Source organism: Chiloscyllium punctatum, chromosome 2 (assembly GCF_047496795.1).
Source record: "Chiloscyllium punctatum isolate Juve2018m chromosome 2, sChiPun1.3, whole genome shotgun sequence".
Taxonomy (NCBI): Eukaryota; Metazoa; Chordata; class Chondrichthyes; order Orectolobiformes; family Hemiscylliidae; genus Chiloscyllium; species Chiloscyllium punctatum.
The window spans coordinates 100,620,256-100,641,714 of NC_092740.1; positions in this window are offsets into that span (position 1 = coordinate 100,620,256).

Genomic DNA, 21,459 nt, shown 5'->3' on the forward strand with positions numbered 1-21,459 from the left:
CAGAACTGGCTTGAAGGTGGAAGACAAATGATGGTGGTTGAGGGTTGCTTTTCAAACTGGAGGCCTGTGACCAGTGGAGTGTCACAAGGGCCAGTGCGAGATCCACTACTTTTCGTCATTTATATAAATGATTTGGATGTGAACATAGGAGGTACAGTTAGTAAGTTTGCAGATGACACTAAAATTGGAGATGTAGTGGATAGTGAAGAAGGTTACCTCAGGTACAATGGAATCTTGATCAGACAGGCCAATGTGCTGAAGAGTGGCCGATGCAGATTAATTTAGATAAATGTAAAGTGCTGCGTTTTGGAAAAGCAAATCAGAACAGGACTTATACACTTAATGCTAAGGTCCTGAGGACTGTTGTTGGACAAAGAGACCTTGGAGTACAGGTTCATATTCCTTGAAAGTGGAGTCACGGGTCAATAGGATAGTGAAGAAAGTGTTTTCCTTTATTGGTCAGAATATTGAGTATAGTAGTTGGGAGGTCATATTGCGGCTGTACAGGTTAGGTTACTTTTGGAATATTGGGGGCAATTCTGATCTCCCCCCTATCGGAAGGATGTTGTAAAACTTGAAAGGCTTCAGAAAAGATTTAGAAAAGGGTTGCAGGATTTGAGCCATTGGGAGAGGTTGAATAGGCTGGGGCTGTTTTCCCTGGAGCGTCGGAGACTAAGGGGTGACCTTATAGAGATTTATAAAATCACGAGGGGCATGGATTGGATAAAAAGACAAAGTCTTTTCCCTGGGATGGGGAAGTCCAAAACTAGTGGGCACAGGTTTACAGTGAGAAGGGAAAAACATAAAAGGGACCTAAGGGGCAACATTTTCATGCAGAGGAAGGTGCGTATATGGAATGAGCTGCCAAAGGAAGTGGTGGAGATTGGTAGAATTGCAAGATTTAAGTTGCATCTGGATGGGTGTATGAATAAGAAGGGTTTAGAGGGATATGGACCGGGTACTGGCAAATGGGATAGATTAGGTTGGAATATCTGGCCGACATTGGACCAAAGGGTCAGTTTCCATGTTGTATATCTCTATGACTCTGTGACTTTATTGTTTATTCCTGTCTGGTGCAAGAGTGTAAAAAGAACAGTGACAAACCATGGCAGACAGAGAAAGTTAGAGATAGTAGTAGACACACAATCAATCCATATAAATTGGCAAAACAGCAATAGATTTGAGGATTGCCACCAGTTTAGGAGTAAGTAATGGAGAATCAAGCAATTAATTGAAAAGAGGAAAATTGAGTGAATAAGCTTGTGTGGAATGCAAGAACTGACTGTAGTAGTTTCTATAAGTATAAGAGAAACAGACTGGTGGAAACATATATAGGTCCCCTACGGTCAGATATCGGGGCATTTATAACAAGAAGCAATGAAATGCTGAAAAAATAAATTAATGTTTCTTTTCTATCTACACAAAGGAGGGCATGAATAATGCACCAAAACTGGTGGGGAACACAAGGTTTAGTGAGAAAGATGAACTGAAGTATTTGTAGAAAAATGGTGTTGGAGAAATTGATAAGATTGAAGGCTGACAAATTCCTTGGGCCAAATAATCTACATCTCAGAGTACTTAAGGAAGTGGCCCTAGAAATAGTGAATACATTGGTGGTCATCTTCCAAGATTCTTGAGACTCTAACAGTTCCTACAGATTAGAGGTTAGGTCATGTAAATTTACTACTTAAAAAAGGAGGTAGAGAGAAAATAGCAAATTATAGAGCAGTGAGTCTGAAGCGGATTTTATAGCAAAACACTTAGAAAATAGGAAGTAGAATCAGATATAGTCAGCACAGGTTTACAAAAGGGAAATCAAACTTGACAAATCTACTGGAATTCTTCAGGGTTATAATTGTTGAACTTATCGGGGAGCCTGCATGTAGTTTATCTGGACTTTCAATAAAATCCCACATAAGAGATTAATGTGTGAAATTAAAGCACATGGAGTTGGGAGTAGTGTATTGAAATGGATAGAAAGCTGTTTAGCAGACAGGTCACAAAGATCACAAGTGATCTTTTTCTGAATGGCAGAGAGTGACAAGTGGGTACACAGGGAACGGTACTTGCACCCCAGCTGTAGTCAAGACAGAGAAACTTCGATTATCTGGTATTTGATTATTCGGATTTTGGATTATCCAGATAAGATTGCAAGGTCCCGATGCTTGGCTAAACTGTGTCATCTGGCATGCGATTATCCGAACACTCGACTATCTGAACAAAATACTACCCGTCATTCGGATAATTGAGGTTCATTTGTATATGTTAATTGTTTATAAATGATGGAATTAAATATAACATTTCCAAATTTGCAGATAACATAAAGCTGGGTGAAACATTGAGCTATGAGGAGGATGGACAGATATTGCAATATGATTGTGACAGGTTTCGTGAGTGGGCAAATACATGGCTAATGCAGGATAATGTGGATAAATATTAGGTTATCCATTTTGGGAGCAAAAATAAGGTGGCAGATATTAATTGAATGTCCATGAATTGAGAGATGGAAATATGCAATGAACCTGCCTATCCTCATGCATGAATCACTGAAAGTCAAGTCCCGCAGGCTGTAAAGAAAGCAAATTGTATGTTGGCCTTGAGAGGGAGAGTATTTAAGGACAGGAACAAGAATGCCTTGCTGTAATCATATACGTCATTAGCAAGGCCAAACCTGAAATATTGTGTGCAGTTTGGTCCTCGTATCTGAGGAAGGATGTTCTAACTATAGAGAGAGTGTAGCAAAGGTTTACAAAATTAATTCCTGGATGGCAGGACTGATGTATAAGAACAGATTGACTCATTTAGGATTATATTTACTGGAGTTTAGAAGAATGAAGGGTAGGGGGGAATATCACAGAAATCCATAAACTTCTAACAGGACTGGACAGGTTAGATGCAGGAAGGATGTTCCCGAGGCGAGGGAGCCCAGAAGCAGGGATCATACTTTAGGAATAAGGGGTAAACCTTTTAAGGCTGGGGTCAGAAGTCACGCGACACCAGATGACTTCAGTTGACAAAGGAGCAGTGCTATGAAAGCTTGTGATTTCAAACAAAACCTATTGGATGACAGTCTGGTATCATATGACTTCTGAACTTGTCCATCCTAGTCCAATAATGGCACATCCATATCATGGCTACTGTTAAGACTGAGAGTGGTGAGCCAGTGGAATTCCAACCCACTGAAAGTGGTTGAAACCAAACATGATGTATTTTCCAACATGAGGTAGACTTTGGTTATTTACCTTTCTATTCTCCTTGTGATTTTATTAACCTCTACAACGTCATCCCTCATCCCCTGATGTCCAGGGAAAATGGTCCCCGCATCTCCATATAACTCAAATTCTCCAAACCCGGTAACATCCTTGTAAATATTATTTGCACCCTTTCAAGTTTAGCAACAGCTTTCCTATAGCAGGGAGACCAGAATTGAACTCAATATTCCAGAAGTGGCCTCATCAATGTCATGTACAGCAGCAACATGTTATCCCAACTCCTCTACTCAATGCATTGACAAATGAAAGCAAGCATGCTAAATGTCTTTTTCACCACCCTGTCTACCTGTGACTCCACATTCAAGGAACAATGCACCTGTACCGCTAGGTCTTTTTCTACAGCAACACTCCCCATGGCTCTACCATTAACTATGTAAGTCCTGTCCTTGTTTGTCTTACTGAAATGCAATACCTCACATCTATCTTAAGTAAACTTCTTCTGCCAGATGCCGGCTCAATGGCCCATCTGTTCAAGGTCCCATTGTACTCTGAGAAAGTTTTCTTCACTGTCCACTATACCACCAATTTTGGTGTCATCTGCAAATTTGCAAACCATGCCTCCTATATTCACATCCAAATTGTTTATATAAATTATGAAAAGCAGTGGACACAGCACCAATCCTTGTTGCCCACTACTGGTAACAGGCTTCCAGTCAGAAAAACAACCGTCTACCATCACCGTCTGTCTTTCACCTTCAAGCCAAACTTGTATCCAGTTGGCTAGCTCCCCCGGATTTCATTTGATCTAACCTTGCTAACCAGTCTACTATGTGGAACCTTGTCAAACACTTTATTGTAGTCCATATAGACTGCATCTACTGCTCTGCCTTCATCAATCTTCTTTATCATTTCTACAATAAGTTCAATCAAATTTGTGAGACACGAATTCCCACACACAAAGCCAAGTTGATCATCACTAATTAGTCCTTGCCTTTCCAAATACATATAAGTCCTGTCCCTCAGAACCTTCTCCAGCAACATATCCACCATTGACATCAGGTTCACCAGTCTATAGTTCCCTGTATTTTCCTTACCATCTTTCTTAATAGTCATAGAATACCCCCAGTGTGGAAACAGGCCCTTCAGCCCAGCAAGTCCACACCGACCCCACAAAGAGCAACCCACCCAGACCCAACATTTACCCCTGATTAGTGCACCCAACCTACACATCCCTGAACACTATGGACAATTTAGCATGGCCAACTCACCTGGATTGTGGGAGAAAACCTGAGCACCTGAAAGAAACCTGCGCAGACATGGGAATAAGTTGCAACCTCCACACAGATAGTCGCCCGAGGCTAGAATTGAACTCGGGTCCCTGGTGTTGTGAGGCTGCAATGTTGAACACTAAGCCACTGTGCCGGTGGCACCACATTAGCTACCGTCCAGTCTTCCAGCACCTCACCTGTGACTGTTGCCGATACAAATATCTCAGCAAGGGATCCAGCAATTCTTTCTAGCTTCCTACAAAGTTCTGGGATGCACCTAATTAGGTATCAGGGAATTATCTATCTTTATGCGTTTTAACATTTATTTCTTGGGTGTTGAATCCAATAAATGTGCTGACAAAGTCTGTCTCACTTTTACCTGTGAGCAGCAGTGATTTGATTAATTGGATAGAAGACAGCATTTTGCTCTCTGATTGAAGGGTTAGGTATAATGAGCTGAAAATGTGTTGCTGTAAAAGTGCAGCAGGTCAGGCAGCATCCAAGGAACAGGCCAATCGACGTTTCGGGCATAAGCCCTTCTTCAGAGTTAGATATAATGGCAAGTAAGAATGAGTTTTCAGGCTAGCAATGTGCAACCAATGGCGTGCCACAGGGATTAATGATGGGAGGAACATCACCTGAACAAAAGCAAAATATTGTGAATGCCAAAACCAGTTCTGAAGAGAATTCATTATGGACTTGAAACCTTAACTCTGTTTCATCTTCACAGATGTAATCAGGTCTGCTGAATTTCTCCAGCATTTTCTCTATTTGTTTCAACATCAACTCCTTGCTCTTTGACTCTACCCCCTATTCAGAAAGTTGAAAACTTTATTTCCTGCTGTCCTGCTTCATTCAATGATCTTTGCACATACTCACTCAGTTCTCTCTGCTCCTGCACCCCATGGTTAATATAAGGTTATTAATAAAGAAAGATTAATATTGGAGACTACATTAGTTTCTACCCAATCTGAATGTGTTATACAGAATTAGGAAAAGATGAGTCTAGCTTTAGACCCTGATAGGGCAGACATGTTATTTCTGGATATTGTTTCCTTTAGTTCTGAAGAAGAGTCATTTTGGACTCAAAATGTTACCTTTGTTCCTCTTTCCACAGATGCTTCCAGACCTGCCCTCTGTTGGTTTCAGATTTCTAACATCTGGGGTACCTGACATTTATTTATGTCATCTATTGTTCCAGATAGACTTGCCAGTTATGTCTAACTGGACAATGCAATTTGCACCTATTGTGATTATACAATAAACTATGTCTTGTTGTTAAGACAAGTTCCTCTTCTTTTTAATACCCATGAGTAGTGCATCCTCCATCACTGTGAACCAAAAAGCCCCTTAAACAACTATATCAGGAAGGATTGGAGGCTGCATTTGATCAAAGCCATTAGTTAGTTATGCTTGGTTCCACAACACATCATTCTTTGCCATTTCCACCAGTTCCAGTGTGATGTAGTCACCATAAGAAATCCTCTGTCTGTTATCAGCACTGCATTTTTTTCCCTTTATGGCACATTGGTTGAGTCCTCAGCTACCACTAAAACAATCTTCCTTCTTAAGGCACCATTCCTACTGTTTCTCCTCCTCTCTCTCACTGTCCAAACACCCAAATGTTCCTTCCAAGTGAGACAGAGTTTTACTTGTACTTTCAAATTAGTATGCTGTATACAATGCACCCAATGTAGTCTCCTATACACTGGGAGGCCCAAACAGACAATGTGACCACTTAGCAGCATTTCCCCAGTATAATCTACAAACACAACCCCAAGTTGCGAGCTGCTTGTCACTTTAATTCTTCACTTTGCTCCCATCATGATCTTTGCAGCTCAATGCAAGTTTGCAGAACAGCAGCTTATCTTTCAACTCAGTGCTATGCAGTCTTTTGGATTCAATATAGATTATAACCTTTGCCTTCAACTTGGTCTATCCGTTTTATTTTTGCTGGGGCATTTTTTAATCCTTCGAGTTACATCCAGATGATTTTTATGTCGCAATTGTTATCTCATTTGGACACTTGTGTTTCATTACTATATCCATTACCACTGTCATTAGCTGTTGCATTATAAATTTTTCAATTATTGTATATTTGTCTGTTATTTAGTGCTGTTCCTACTTAATCAAGCCTACATTTAGCTACATGCAATTCTCCAATCTTAAATCAATCTATTTTTTTGTATTGGAACAAATCTGTATCTGTAATCTTGGTCATTGTGTCATTTTGAGAAACAGAATGGCTCTAAGGAGAAAACGTTTGCTATGCATCCAAAGTTACTGACTTCATTGAGTAATCCCTTAATATGAGAGGGGCCTGTTTGCTTGATTGCAACCACATCCATTCACTGTTTCTCATCTGCCACCACTAATTTTAAACAAAGTACACAATAAGGCAAAATGAATGAATCCAATGTCTAATAAGAGGGAGTGGATAACTGCAATTACTTAACTTGTGCAGGTGATCTGCCATTGACTATTCTGCCATTCTGGCACCTGAGTTGTTGCTGCAGAATGATATTTTGACACCTTTGAGGGTAAGCTACCAAACTCTTCAAGTTCAAGAGGAACAATGTGGTGCACAATGTGATGCTTACACTGACAAAGACCAAAAAGGGCAGCAAATTGTAACTGAAAATACACTAGATCAATCGGTTCCTTGTTTTGTTCTTGACTTTGTATAAAGCCCCTATGTAGCTTAACTTCTCTGTCGATCATCTCATGCAGGTACACAAAAATAGAGACAGAAATAAAGCCCAATAAGGATGTGGTCAGCTACTGCTTAGGGTCAGTAACAACCACAGCATTTACACTTGTCTTCTTGATGCACACAATGCAGCTTGAATGTTTGCTATTTCCACATAGTTGTTCCATCCCCAGTTAAACAAGTCCACGTCAGAAAACAGTACATTCTATTTTCAATAAAAGACTTTGCTTCACTTTTCTGAGCTAACACAAATTGCAAAGGGGAAATGCTGTTTTTGTCTGCTGCATGCAAATAAAGCTTACCTTATTCTGTATAAATGATTTTACAATTCTGTAATATAAATAGGGGGTAATTTTTTACCAAGTCAAATCTTTGTAAGATGAAGGTGAATATCAGAAAAGTTGATATACTGCCCCTGATTTTGCATCCATTTAGTGTACTGAATGGAGAATTTGGGAATTTTCAACCAATTTTCACAATATTAATATATAGAGCTGAATTGGAAAGTACATTGACGTTACACCAAAGAAATGTTTGACTATTGAATGTAAAGTATTAAAAATATCAAAGAGCCATTATCAGAAAGATAAATGTCAAAGCAATCAAATTTCTCATGCAGAATTGTAGTTTATTGATGGAGTTCTGTGTTTTTTTTTCTTTTGCTCAGTTTCTCCACTTGGGCCTTCTCATGTCACTCATCAGCCGTGTACAAGAAAGCATGCTGTCAGTGTCAGTCCCAGTTTCACTGTCAAACTGGATACAGTGTGCAAATTATTCTTCCTCTTGAGTTTTTCTTGCTCCCTATGAAGAACAGCTGTCACCATTTAACATCTCTCCACAGGCTTTGGTGTAATATAAACTCAGCTTTTGTGGTTTTGACTTCAGAAGACAAAATGTGTGAATTTTGCAGATCTAACATGCTGACAAATAAAGTGAGATATAATCCTCTCTAAGTTGCTAAACACATGAAGCTCTAGATTTTCCAGAAATGTATGGTAACTTTGTCCAGGTTCGAGTAAGGGGAATATGCTCAATTTTGCAGGGATTGAATACTTAGTAAAGTGATTGCTATGTTAGCACACTTCAGCAGTGATTGGTTTTGTTGGTTACACACCCATTATTTCATGCAGTATGATTCCTTCAATTGCTGCTCCCTATTTGAATTATTTGTCTCGTTTAATTCCTGCCTTGACCCAGTAGATCACACAACGACAATTGCACAAAATTAAGCCTGCAGCACAACATTTAAAAACTTGAACATGTTTGAAGATAAAACACCTATCTCTGAAAGGAATTAAAATCCTGAAAAGCCACAATTTCCACATTCCAGTACAATATCACAGATATGCCTGCCTGCGAAAGTGTTTGATAATTACGCTGACAGTATGTGAGATTCAAGTGAGGTCATACGGTTTACATAATCTGGATGAACACCCATATCTCCAGGACCATCATATATCTTAAACTTTCCTGAATCCAATTATGTATTTTTATGTTTAATTAGTTTCAATTCGGGCCTGTGTTTAACAACAATTTGATACTCTTCCGCTTAAACCAGATCTCAATTCAGCTTCAAGCTATTGTCCAAACCTCAATCCAATTCAACATCTTTGTATTTCTAAAATGTCTCCCACTAACGTATGATAGAGAATGTTTCCTGATGCTTGTGTATCAAAATTTCTTACCAGCTCCCAATTATACACCATAGCCTCCTATAAAAGCTCACATCATAGTAAAATATGGATTAGCAGTTTTTAATTTTCATCATCTGATTTTCAATATCTAAAACCCTGGGCTAAAATGATATTTAACATCTATCTACCAACTTACAAGAAATCAAATTTATAAAAATGCCAGAATGTGCTACATGTATTATTGGATGAGAAGAGAAGAAAAAGTTAGTAAAATTCTGAGAGGCAACAGAGCTCAGGGTGTTTGTGTGTGAGTAATTTAGTAGAGTCATAGAGTCATATAGATGTACAGCATGGAAACAGACCCTTCAGTCCAAACCGTCCATGCCGACCAGATATCCCAACTCAATCTAGTCCCACCTGCCAGCACCTAGCCCATATCCCTTCAAACTCTTCCTATTCATATACCCATCCAAATGCCTCTTAAATGTTGCAATTGTACCAGCCTCCACCACATCCTCTGGCAGCTCATTCCATACACGTAACCACCCTCTGCATGAAAAAGTTGCCCCTTAGGTCTCTTTTATATCTTTCCCCTCTCACCCTAAACCTATGCTCTCTAGTTCTGGACTCCCCAACCCAGGAAAAAGATTTTGCCTATTTATCCTATCCATGCCCCTCATAATTTTGTAAACCTCTATAAGGTCTCCCCTCAGTCTCCAACGCTCCAGGGAAAACAGCCCTAGCCTGTTCAGTCTCTCCCTATGGCTCAGATCCTCCAACCCTGGCAACATCCTTGTAAATTTTTTCTGAACCCTTTCAAGTTTCACAACATCTTTCCGATAGGAAGGAGACCAGAATCGCATGCAATATTCCAACAGTGGCCTAACCAATGTCCTATACAGCCGCAACATGACCTCCCAACTCCTGTACTCAATAGTCTGACCAATAAAGGAAAGCATACCAAACACCTTCTTCACTATCCTATCTACCTGCAATTCCACTTTCAAGGAGCTATGAACCTGCACTCCAAGGTCTCTTTGTTCAGCAACACTCCCTATGACGTTACGATTAAGTGTATAAGTCCTGCTAAGATTTGCTTTCCCAAAAATGCAGCACCTCGCATTTATCTGAATCAACCATCTGCCACTTCTCAGCCCATTGGCCCATCTGGTCCAGATCCTGTTGTAATCTGAGGTAACCCTCTTCGCTGTCCACTACACCTCCAATTTTGGTGTCATCTGCAAACTTACTAACTGTACCTCTTATGCTCCCATCCAAATCATTTATGTATATGACAAAAAGTGGAGGGCACTGATCCTTGTGGCACTCCACTGGTCACAGGCCTCCAGTCTGAAAAACAACCCTCCACCACCACCCTCTGTCTTCTACCTTTGAGCCAGTTCTGTATCCAAATGACTAGTTCTCCCTGTATTTCATGGGATCTAACCTTGCTAATCAGTCTCCCATGGGGAACCTTGTCGAACGCCTTACTGAAGTCCATATAGATCACATCTACTGCTCTGCCCTCATCAATCTTCTTTGTTACTTGTTCAAAAAACTCAATCAAGTTTGTGAGACATGATTTCCCACGCACAAAGCCATGTTGACTATCCCGAATCAGTCAGTATAGAACTGGACTCTTTCTGAAAAGGAACAAATTTTATGAAAGCTTTTCATCTTACATTCATCAGGACAATTCGCAAGTGCACTAATGTATAGGGGAGAAACACTTTTATATTGTATGTAGAAAGTGTGCTGATTAGTTGGAATGTGGACTGTGATTGGACAATGCACCAATTAGGTGATGACTGACAGTTTGATGATGACTGAATCTGAGATACTATTCTAATTATCTGCTGAGATTTGTTTAAATTTCAAACAGGCAGGCAGGCAGGCTGACTCTGATTAATCAAGATATTGTCCTAAGGAATGAACCAGAGAATGATTATAATGTATTTTGTTTTGCTTATCAGGTACTTTATTTTTATGTCTGCAAAAAACAGGGTTCTGTATATTTTCTGCGTATGCATTGCACCCATAGGGCTGAATCATATGATAGGGAGGGAATCTGCCAACATTACCTGGTTTGGCTCACATTTGACTTCAAGTCCACAGCAATGTGATTGATTCTTAATTGCTCTCTAGGCAATTAGGGATGGACAAGTAAATGCTGCCTAGCCAGCACCACCAAAAACAGATTTTAAAAAATGAGTTTCATTGAAACTCACGGAGGGTTCCTGTCCATGAGGCCCAGTGAGACCGCAAGGGCAAATCAGGAAAGTCAAGGGTAGAGGGAGGAAAAACGGGGTTTCAAAGAGTTGGAGAGCAATCTACAGGGGAAAAGTTAGGGAGACTCCATTGGGAGATGAAACGTACCCTGAATAGATGGCAGAATGGTTGTGCTTCTATAAACAATGGAATGCTCAGAAATCAGAAAAATCTGAACATAATGAGATAAGCAATTACTTGCAAATGTTAGAAATACATATGTTCAGGAGCTACTTGATGGAAACAAATGCAGTGGATAATATTGTAGGGAGCAATGCGTCAATTATTAAATTTAAATCTGTGATTAATATCTGAGATGTCATAAAAGGGGCAGTAAGTACCAGAAGATATATTAGCCCTGTGATTATACAATGGAAATGTAATAGTGTCATGACGTACAGCACAGAAACAGACCAACTCATCCATGCCGACCAGATATCCCAACCTAATCTAGTCCCATTTGCCAGCACCTGGCCCATATCCATCCAAACCTTTCCTATTCATATACCCATCCAGATGCCTTTTAAATGTTGCAATTGTACCAACCTCCACCACTTCCTCTAGCAGCTCCTTCCACACACGCACCACCCTCTGTGTGAAAATGTTGCCCCTTAAGTCTCTTTTATATCTTTCCCCTCTCACCCTAAACCTGTGCCCTCTAGTTCTGGAGTCCCCAACCCCAGGGAAAAAAGACTTTGTCTGTTTGTCCTATCCATGCCCTTCATGATTTTAAAAACCTCTATAAGGTCACCCCTCAGCCTCCGATGCTCCAGGGAAAACAGCCCCAGCGTATTCAATCTCTCCCTGTAGCTCAAACCCTTCAACCCTGGCAACTTCCTTGTAAATCTTTGCTGAACCTTTTCAAGTTTCACAACATCCTTCCGATAGGAAGGAGACCAGAATTGCACACAATACAATCATGTGAAGTTACTATCTGAAAGGTGTATTTACAATGATGGGTATTTGTCAGTCGGAATTTCTATCAGTTATTTTGAAAATACCCCTTTTTAATAACTTATGCACATAATCTTGTGTTAATTTCAACACTGTGTTGTCAAGGAAATCAATGCTTTCCCTGCATTGCGGCATTAAATTTAATGGAGAGTTGATAATTATCAAGAATATTAATTAATACTTCAAATTCTGTTTCGACATGAGTCCAAATACTCATATGTTAACACAATGCTAAAGTACAAGCAATGTTACTATGTGATTGCACCATCTGTTCAAAGAGTTAGTGAGAATGAGAAAGCAACCCTTGAAAGTCAAAAATTAGCCTCTGAAAAAGTCACAAATTAGCCCTTGAGAAAATCTGAAGACGGTCTGTCAAAAAAAACTTATGCCCTGAACTCTGTTCTAGTACTGGAAAATAAAGGATCATTTTTAGATTTTGAATCCATTTGCTTCTTAACAAAGGTTTCCTTTCTACGTTTGCCACTATTGCTGACTTCAATCATGTAGCAGTAATTTGAAAACTAGTTTTCTGACTGCTGCATATAAGTGTGTAACAAATTAATAATGTGAGTAGTATTGATTACAGACATCAGTACTAATTTCTTCTTGTATTTCGATACCTACAAATTTTCTGAAATGGCATGTGTCAAAATGACTTAAGGTGCACACATAAAGTTTGGTTTATTCAAAGTTTGCAGTTTTGTTTGAGTTCAAATCTTTAAGACAGCTCTTGACAACATTGACATTAAAATTTCCGAACATTGCAGAAACAACAATATTAATCTTGTATTTTATGCCATGCTAACAGCATGGAGAGAGAAAACGTTTCCCGTCTCACTTATGTTCCTTAGCATTTGAATTTTCCACTCTGGGATAAAGACACCGGCTATTCACCCTATCCATGCCTCTCATAATTTTATATACTTGTATCAAGTCACCCTTAGCCTTCAATGCTTCAAAATAATACACATTCATCCAACCTTCCCTTATTCAAGCGCCAATTCAGGCAACATCCTGGTAAACGTCTTTCGCACTGTCTTCACATTCTCCACATCGTTCCTATAGTGTGATGACCAGATCTACACATAACACTACAAATGTGACCTAAATAAAGTCTTAAACTGCTGCAACATGATTTGGCAACTTTTGTACTCAATATCCCGACCGATGAAAGCAAGTATGCCGTATGCCTTCTTTGCTACCTTATCCACTGTATGAACACTTTAAATGAGCTATGGACTTCCATCCAAGATCCCTCTGTATATTAGTGCTCCTAAGACTCTGGACTGTATATTTTCCTCTTGCATTTGACTTCCCAAAATGCATCACCTCACATTTGTCTGGACTACTACAGAGATCCCAGTACTTACCTTGTGGGACATCACTGGTCACAGACCTCCAGTCAGAAAAATGCCCTTCTACAAGTACCTTCTGGCTTCAATGACCAACTCAATTTTGTGTCAACTCACCTTGGATCCCATGTGACTTAATCTTCTGTACCAGTCTGCCAAGAGGGACTTTGTCAAATGTTTTAGTGAAGTCCATGTAGATGACATTCACATCTCTATCTCATGAATCATCTTCATTACTTCATCAAAAAACTCAATCAAATTTATGAGACAAAATGTCTTCTGCATAAAGCCATGCTAACTATCCCTAATAAATCCATTCTTCTCCAAAATAGCATAAATTCTGTCTAAGAATCTTGTGGCAGCACTGTGGCTCAGGGGTTAGCACTGCTGCCTCACAGCACCAGGGTCCTAGGTTAGATTCCAGCCTTGGGCAACTGTCTGTGTGGAGTTTGCACATTCTCCCCGTGTCTGCGTGGGTTTCCTCTGGGTGCTCCGGTTTCCTCCCACAGTCCAAAGATGTGCAGGTCAGGTGAATTGGCCATGCTAAATTGCCAGTAGTGTTAGATACATCAGTAAAAGGGAAATGGGTCTGGATGGGTTACTCTCAGAGGATCGGTGTGGACTGGTTGGGCCGAAGGGCCTGTTTCCACACTGTAGGGAATCTAACCTAATCTAATCTTCTCCAATAATTTCCCTAATGCTAATGTAAAGCTCACCAGTCTGTATTTGCTAGATATCCCTGTTGTCCTTCTTAAACCAGTCTTCTGGAACCTCACCTGTAGCTAAAGAGGATACAAAGAGAGGATACAAATATCTTGGTCAAGGCCCAGCAATCTCCTCCCTTGCTTTCTTCAGTATTTGGATAAATGCCATCAGGTCCTGAGGGCTTACTAACCTTAATGTTTTTCAAGACACCCAACACACCCTCCTTCTAGGATAGCGACATACACCTCTGAAATCTTACCATCACCCATGTCCCTCTCCTGCTGAATACTGATGCAAAGTACTCATTAAGGTCTTCACCCACTTTCTCTGGCTTAATGCATAAATTCCCTCCTTTGTCCTTCATTGGACCTACCCTTTCTCTAGCTACCCTCTTGCTCCATGTATAAAATGCCTTGGGATTCTCCTTAATCCTACTTGCCAAGGACATTTCATGGCTCCTTCTCACCCTCCAAATTTCTTGTTTAAGTTATTTTCTACTTACTCTGTACTCCTCAAGGGCATTGTTTGATTTCAATTCCCTAAACCTTACACATGGTTCCTTTTTTTTTGACTAACTTCAAAATATCTCATGTCATCCCAGGTTCCCAAGTTTTGCCATCCTTATCTTTCATTATCACAGGAATATGTTGGTTCTGAACTCTGATCAATTGGCCTTTAAAAGACTCTGTCATGTCAGACGTGGATTTGCTCTCAAATAGCCACTCCAACCTAATTTTTCCAGTTTCTGCTTAATACTGTTGTAATTAACCTTTCCCCGATTTAATACTTTCACCCAGGGGCCAGTTTTGTCCTTATTCATAACTATTTAAAAACTTACAGAATTGTGATCACTGTTCCTAAAATTTTTCCTATTGATGCTTCAATTACCTAATCAAACTCACCCCTACAAAGTTTAGTATGGTCCCCTTCCCTCATTGTTGTTGTTTCAAGAAACCCTTCTGCATGCACCAAACAAATTCTGTCCTATCTCAACTCCTGCCACTTAAGGAGTTCTGGTCAATATTGGGGAAGTTAAAATCACCCATTACAACAACCTTGTTTGTTTTTTGCTTCTTTCCATGATCTGCTTACATATCTGTTCCTCTATCTTCTGCTGGATATTGGGAGGCCTATAGTATAACCTTTCATAGTGATTGCACCTTTCTTATTCCTGAATTCTATCCATTAGGCCTCACTGGATGAGCCGTCCAACATGTCCTCTCTTAGTACAGCTATGATATTTTCCTTAATCAGTAATGCAACTCCTCATCCCTTTTACACCCCTCTTCACCTCACTTGAAACATCTATACCCTGGAATGTTGAGCTGCCAGTCCTGCCCTTCTCTCAACCAAGTTTCTGAAATAGCTACAACTTCGTAGTCCCATGTACTTATCTAGGCACCAATCTCATTTGCTTTACCTGTTTTAGTCCTTGCATTAAAATAAACCTCTAGTCCCCACTGTATTTGTTAAACTGGTTCCGTCCTTTCTATCAGACTTACTTGACTTAACATCGACTTTCTCCTCAATCACTTCGCATGCTGACCTCCATATCTGCAGCTACAGGTCTGACTGCTGATCCTTTGGAGAACACCAGCTAGAAGTAAAACAAAGAACTGCAGATGCCAGAAATTGCTGGAGAAACTCAGCACGTATGGTAGAGTTAACATTTTGAATCCAGTGACCCTCCTTGAACAAGATTAGAATAAAAATCCTGTCAGAGAAAGGAGCAGAACTTCTTCAAATTTGACATACTTGGATGAGATGTAGCAGTGAGTTAACCATTATAATAAAGCAAAGAACAGTGGATGCGAGAACAGGTTACTGGGACTTGAAACATTTACTCCGCTTTCTCTCCATGATCTGCTGAGTTTCTCCAGAATTTCTGTTTTGTTTCAGGTTTCCAGCTTCTGCAGTTTTATAGTTTAATTTAGTATTGAACTCACTGCTACATGTCTTCCAGGTGTACCCACTCTGAAGAAATTCTGCTCCTCTGATGGGATTTCTATTCTAATTTTTCTTGTTCAAGAAGGGTCTCTGGATTAAAAACGTTAAACCTGTTACAAGTTTCTGATCCTAAAAGAAAGGCAATGTAACATTTATCTGCTTGTTATTTTATTCAATCAGACTCTTTGATCTGAAAACTGGTGTCCCATAAATGTTACTACATAACGTTCAAGCAAAATGTGTATAGATTTCACACAATATTTTAAAAATTCCATTAAAAGGCATTATTATGACATATGTATGATTATGATAGACCAAAGTTATTGTTTTCTTTTCATGGTACAAGTAATAAGTCTCAAAAATGATTTTGTTTATCGCCTAATCACAAAATAACTATGTAGATACATTTGAAGGTACTGTAAAATGATTTTAAAATATCAAGATATTTACACAAGCTTAATCTTCTATACTATCATTCAAACAGCACACTTGAGGTCAGGAATAAATCAATTCTTCACTGCCACTGATTCAGTTACCATGGTGAATAATAATGATGAGTGAGCAGCCTTGGTGTGTTATCTTCAGTGCAGATTGAAGTCGTTAGACTGAATGTCATGAGTGACATGATGCACTTGGGGAAGAGTGCCAAATGTCAGTTCGTTACATGAATATTTCCTTAAGCAGAGACTGTTCAAAGTGACCACTAATCAAACATCCTTTCAGTACTAACAAAATAGCATGGTACATTTTGGGGTCGTCTCTACCTTCTCACTTAGTCCAGAATGCCTTGGAAATCTAGCTAAACAAAAAAGCAAAGTTTTTTTCATTAAGGCATTTATTAATGTCCCCCTTGCCCATATGAAATCTGTTCAGCTCTTGTGTCATTCTCAGCTAAAAGAAAAAAAAGTCATGTCTTCGATTAGATCTGTTTTTGCACTTTAAGAATGGCAAACATGGACACTTACAAACCAAGACCTTTGTGAGATACGGCAATGATTTAACAAGACTCAAAGGTGGTTGGTTTCATTGAAAAGATATAGTGCCTCGCAGTGTCAAAGTTTAGCTCACATACCAATAGACATCTTCTAACTCTATGATTCTTTGGACCGAATGTCTCCATTCCAAGACTTTGTGACTTGTTAGTCTATTAAATAATTGACTTAATAGATCTTTGTAACTATCAATTTTAAAATGTACTTGCTTATTCCATTGCAATGTATACCAGTACTGTTTTGTTGATAATGATCTGTATTTAGATAGTGCCTTTAAAAGAGAAAAACATCCTGAGGCACATTATATGAATGTTTACAGGAATGGGTGGTGAGGAGTGGGAGGTATGTTTGGGTCTGGGTGGGGAGATGAGTGCTATTCCAGCAGCAAGGCAAGGTTGTTGGATATGAGGATGGAAGGCTTTGGATGTGGTGGTGTGGCAAAGGAGGTTCAGATGTGGAGCCAAAATGAGGTGGATATGATGCTAACAACTGGGCTCCTTTGTCCTGGATGGTGTCAACCTTATTGGTGGCGGTGGAGCTGTCCAACTGAAAGAGGAGTATTCTATCACACTTGACTTATGGCTTGTAGATGGTTGACAGACTGTGGGAAGTCAGGATGGGAGTTAGTTGCTGTAGGATTCCTAGCCTCTGACCAGCTCATGTATTTATATGGATAGTTCAGTTCAGCTTCTGGTCAATGGTAACCCCCAGAATATTGATAGTGGGTGACTCAGTGATGGCAATTTCATTAAATGTCAAGGGGAGATGGGTAGGTTCTCTTATGTTGGCGATGGTCATTACCTTGCATGATGTTATCGACAGTTGTCAACTCAATCATGAATATTATGCTGCATGTGGTCTTTTAGTATCTGAGGAGTCACGAATGGTGTGAGCATTGTGAAATCATCAGCTAACACCCCCATTTCTGACCTGATGATATGGCTGAAGATATTTATGCCTAGCACACTATTATCCACTTGGGAAATCTGGCTGACATTTCCCAAATTATTATTTCTAACAGTTTTCTCATCACTGAGGTAAAACCTTTAGTCATTAGGCTTAACCTTAGCTTTTTTTAAAAAAACGATAGAGCTTATAGGAAGTCCCCAAGTAATGAATGAATTCCAATTTTTCCGTTGTTTGTGAGCCTAATTTGTGTGTAAGTGGAACAGATATGGGCTGATTAGTCCTCCTGTGGGTTAGGATGAAACATTGTGCAGAGCTCAGATTTTTAAAAATAATTTTTACAAATGAGAAGCTGGAGGTCGGTTCATAAGTCAGGTGTTTGTAACCTGCGGACATTCATAAGTCAGGTGTTTGTAACCTGCGGACTTCCTGTACTCTTTATGTTATTGTAGCAACAGCTTACATGTTCTTAGAATGCATTATTGCCTTATTATTTTGGGAAAAATTGGAGCTTCTCAACAAAGTGTAGTTGTTAACCATTTCAGTGTATCATCAACTTGTTTGTGTATATCTATATCTTATAATTAAAATGTTACATACATTACTGCAACATGCATTGTCAGCAACTAATTCATTTCCGATTCTATTCCTAATCCATATCAATTATTGCATTTTTCATATCTGTAATGCTTTCATAATTTATTCTTAAGAGGACTTTCCAATTAATTTGATGGGCCATCACATTATAGTACAATAGAATCGCTTTGAGTCTGTAAGCAGTTGCAGAGTATAGCCAATGACTGAGACTCAAGAGTGTCGGTTGAATTTTCTCATTTCTTTGGCTACATGTCATTTTTGGGGATTTTCCATGGATGTTTTTTCCCACATAATCTTCTGTTGCTTATGTCATTAATTACACATTCAGGATTGTCGGCACACTTCTTGTACAATCATGCAGTAACAGAAAGGGAAGTGCTCGCCACTGTTGGGATCTTCTGGCATTGTGGGCATTGTATTCAACTTCAGGTATGCACCACTTGCAAATGTTTCAAATCTGGAACTCTCTAAAAATTCTGTTCCTCAATTGTTTTTATAGAAGATAAGGCCAAGAATGAGAAGTTGGCATCCCAGTCCTCCAATAGGGAGCTGGACATCCTGGTGGACAGGTTGCTGGAGAGAACAGTGATTTCATTGTGAAAGATGGCCACGGCACAAAATACTGCCAGCCTGGATGGCAATAGTCAGCAGGGTCATAGCAGTGACTTGGGTGAGAATAAATGACTAGAAATATAAATTATAGATCTGTGCTATATAAAGCTAGATGCTAATATTTCTCTCTGCTATTTCATGCTCACTCTAACTCTGCCACTGATCATACTTTCCACTGAGGACACCCATTATTGCATGCATCATCTTCACTCAATAGATCTCAGGCAACTCATCCTCCCAAACTACTAAATCTTTCTGCCCTTTGTGCTTCCTCCTCACTCAATGGGGACCCCTCACCACCTTACGTGCCCCTGTATACCACCAACAGCACTTCCAACTACTTCAAGCTACTTGATTTGTCCTTTTATTTCATTGCAGGTGAAAATGTCACACAATAGACTAGAGAGGGTGACAGGGTGGGCACCATTCATGTCCTCACCTCACATAAGGAGAAAATCCTCAAACTGGCTGGAGAGGATTGAGATCATTGATGTGGGGACTTCTACATCCAGGCAACCAAGTAGTTTAATTGCACTGTACTGTACTACACTGCCCTGCCATAACCACCACTGTGAACACATTTGTAACATGCTGCATCTTCTATTCACCATCTCACAATCAATATCTCATCTGCAGGCATAGTGACACCCACACAACCTCCACCTCATCACCAGATAAGCTTCTCTTGCACATCTGAGAAAGAAGCCATGATCCTTCATGGAATGCACCAGCAAGACCTTCTCCTGCATCCTCTACAAGCTCAGGCACTTCAACCTCAGTGGATACTCTTTCTAGATTACACTTGATATGATTTAATTTGATTTATTGTAGTCACATGTACCTAAGTACAATGAAAATCTTTGTTTTGTGAGCATTACAGGATCATAGTAAACAACTACATAGTGATCATAGGGTGCTTTGACAAAGTGAGGCATACCAGGTTACAACTACATAAAGACGCCCACATAGCAAGATCGATGTTAGCAAGATCAACATTATTTGAAGTTAGAGAGTCCGCTGAGCAGTCTAATAATGGCAGGGAAGAAGCTGTTCTTGAACTTGTTGGTGCATGTGTTCAAGCTTCTGTATCTTCTGCCTAGCAGAAGAAGTTGGAAGAGCATCACTGAGGTGGAAGGGGTTTTTGATGACTTTGGCAGCATTTCCATGGCAACAACAAATGTAAATGGAGTCCATAGATGGGAGTTTGGCTTCCACGATGGTCTAGGCTGTGCACGCAACCTCATGTAGTTTCTTACGGTCCTGGGCAGAGCAGTTGCCGTACCTGGCCATTATGCATTCTGATGCTTTCTATGGTGCAACTGTAGGTGAATTTCCTAAGCCACCTGAAAAAGAAGAGGCATTGTTGTGCCTTTTTGACCACCGCATCTATGTGGGAAGTCCAGGACAGATTGTTGGTTATCGTCACTCTTAGGAACCTTATGCTCTCGACCCTCTCCACTTCAGCTCCATTGATGTAGTTGGAGTATGTCCTTCTCCTTTCACAGGAAGTCAATCTAATGAGAACATAGAATCATACAGCATGGAAACAGACGTCTCAGTCCAACTAGTCCATGCCAAACATAATCCCAAACTAAAATAGTCCCTCCAAACCTTTCCTATTCCTGTACTTATCCAAATGTCTTTTAAATGTTGTAGTTGTATCAATATCCATCACTTCTTCAGGAAGTTCATTCTATACACAAACCACCCTCTGTATAAAACATTTGCCTCTTAGGTCATTTTTAAATCTCTCTCCTCTCACCTTAAAAATATGCCCCCTTGTCTTGAAATCCTCCATCCGAGGGAAAAGACACCTACGTTGTTGTGGTTCTGTTGGCTGAGCTGGGAATTTGTGTGGCAGACATTTCATCCCCTGTCTAGGTGACATCCTCAGTGCTTGGGAGCATCCTGTGAAATGCTTCTGTGATGTTTCCTCCGGCATTTATAGTGGTTTGTCTCTGCCGTTTCCGGTTGTCAGTTCCAGCTGTCCGCTGCAGTGGACAGTATATTGGGTCCAACATAGAGACTCAGATTCAGAAAAATGTTCAGCGGCTTCCAGAATTTTATGCAAACCTGTATTCCATCACTTTAACAACCAATGCTCAGCATGAACAGCAAGGCAAAAGCAGGATGCAACCTCCCTCCAGGGGTCCCTTCCACTCAAAGAGACAAAATAGTGCCAGTGGATTAGTGCTCAGAAAGAGGTGGAATCATATGCTGGCACCCCAGAAATCTCCTCTCAGGGCACTCCAAAGGTATGCCCAGATCTTCCAACACAACCTTGTCTGCGATCCCTTCTGAA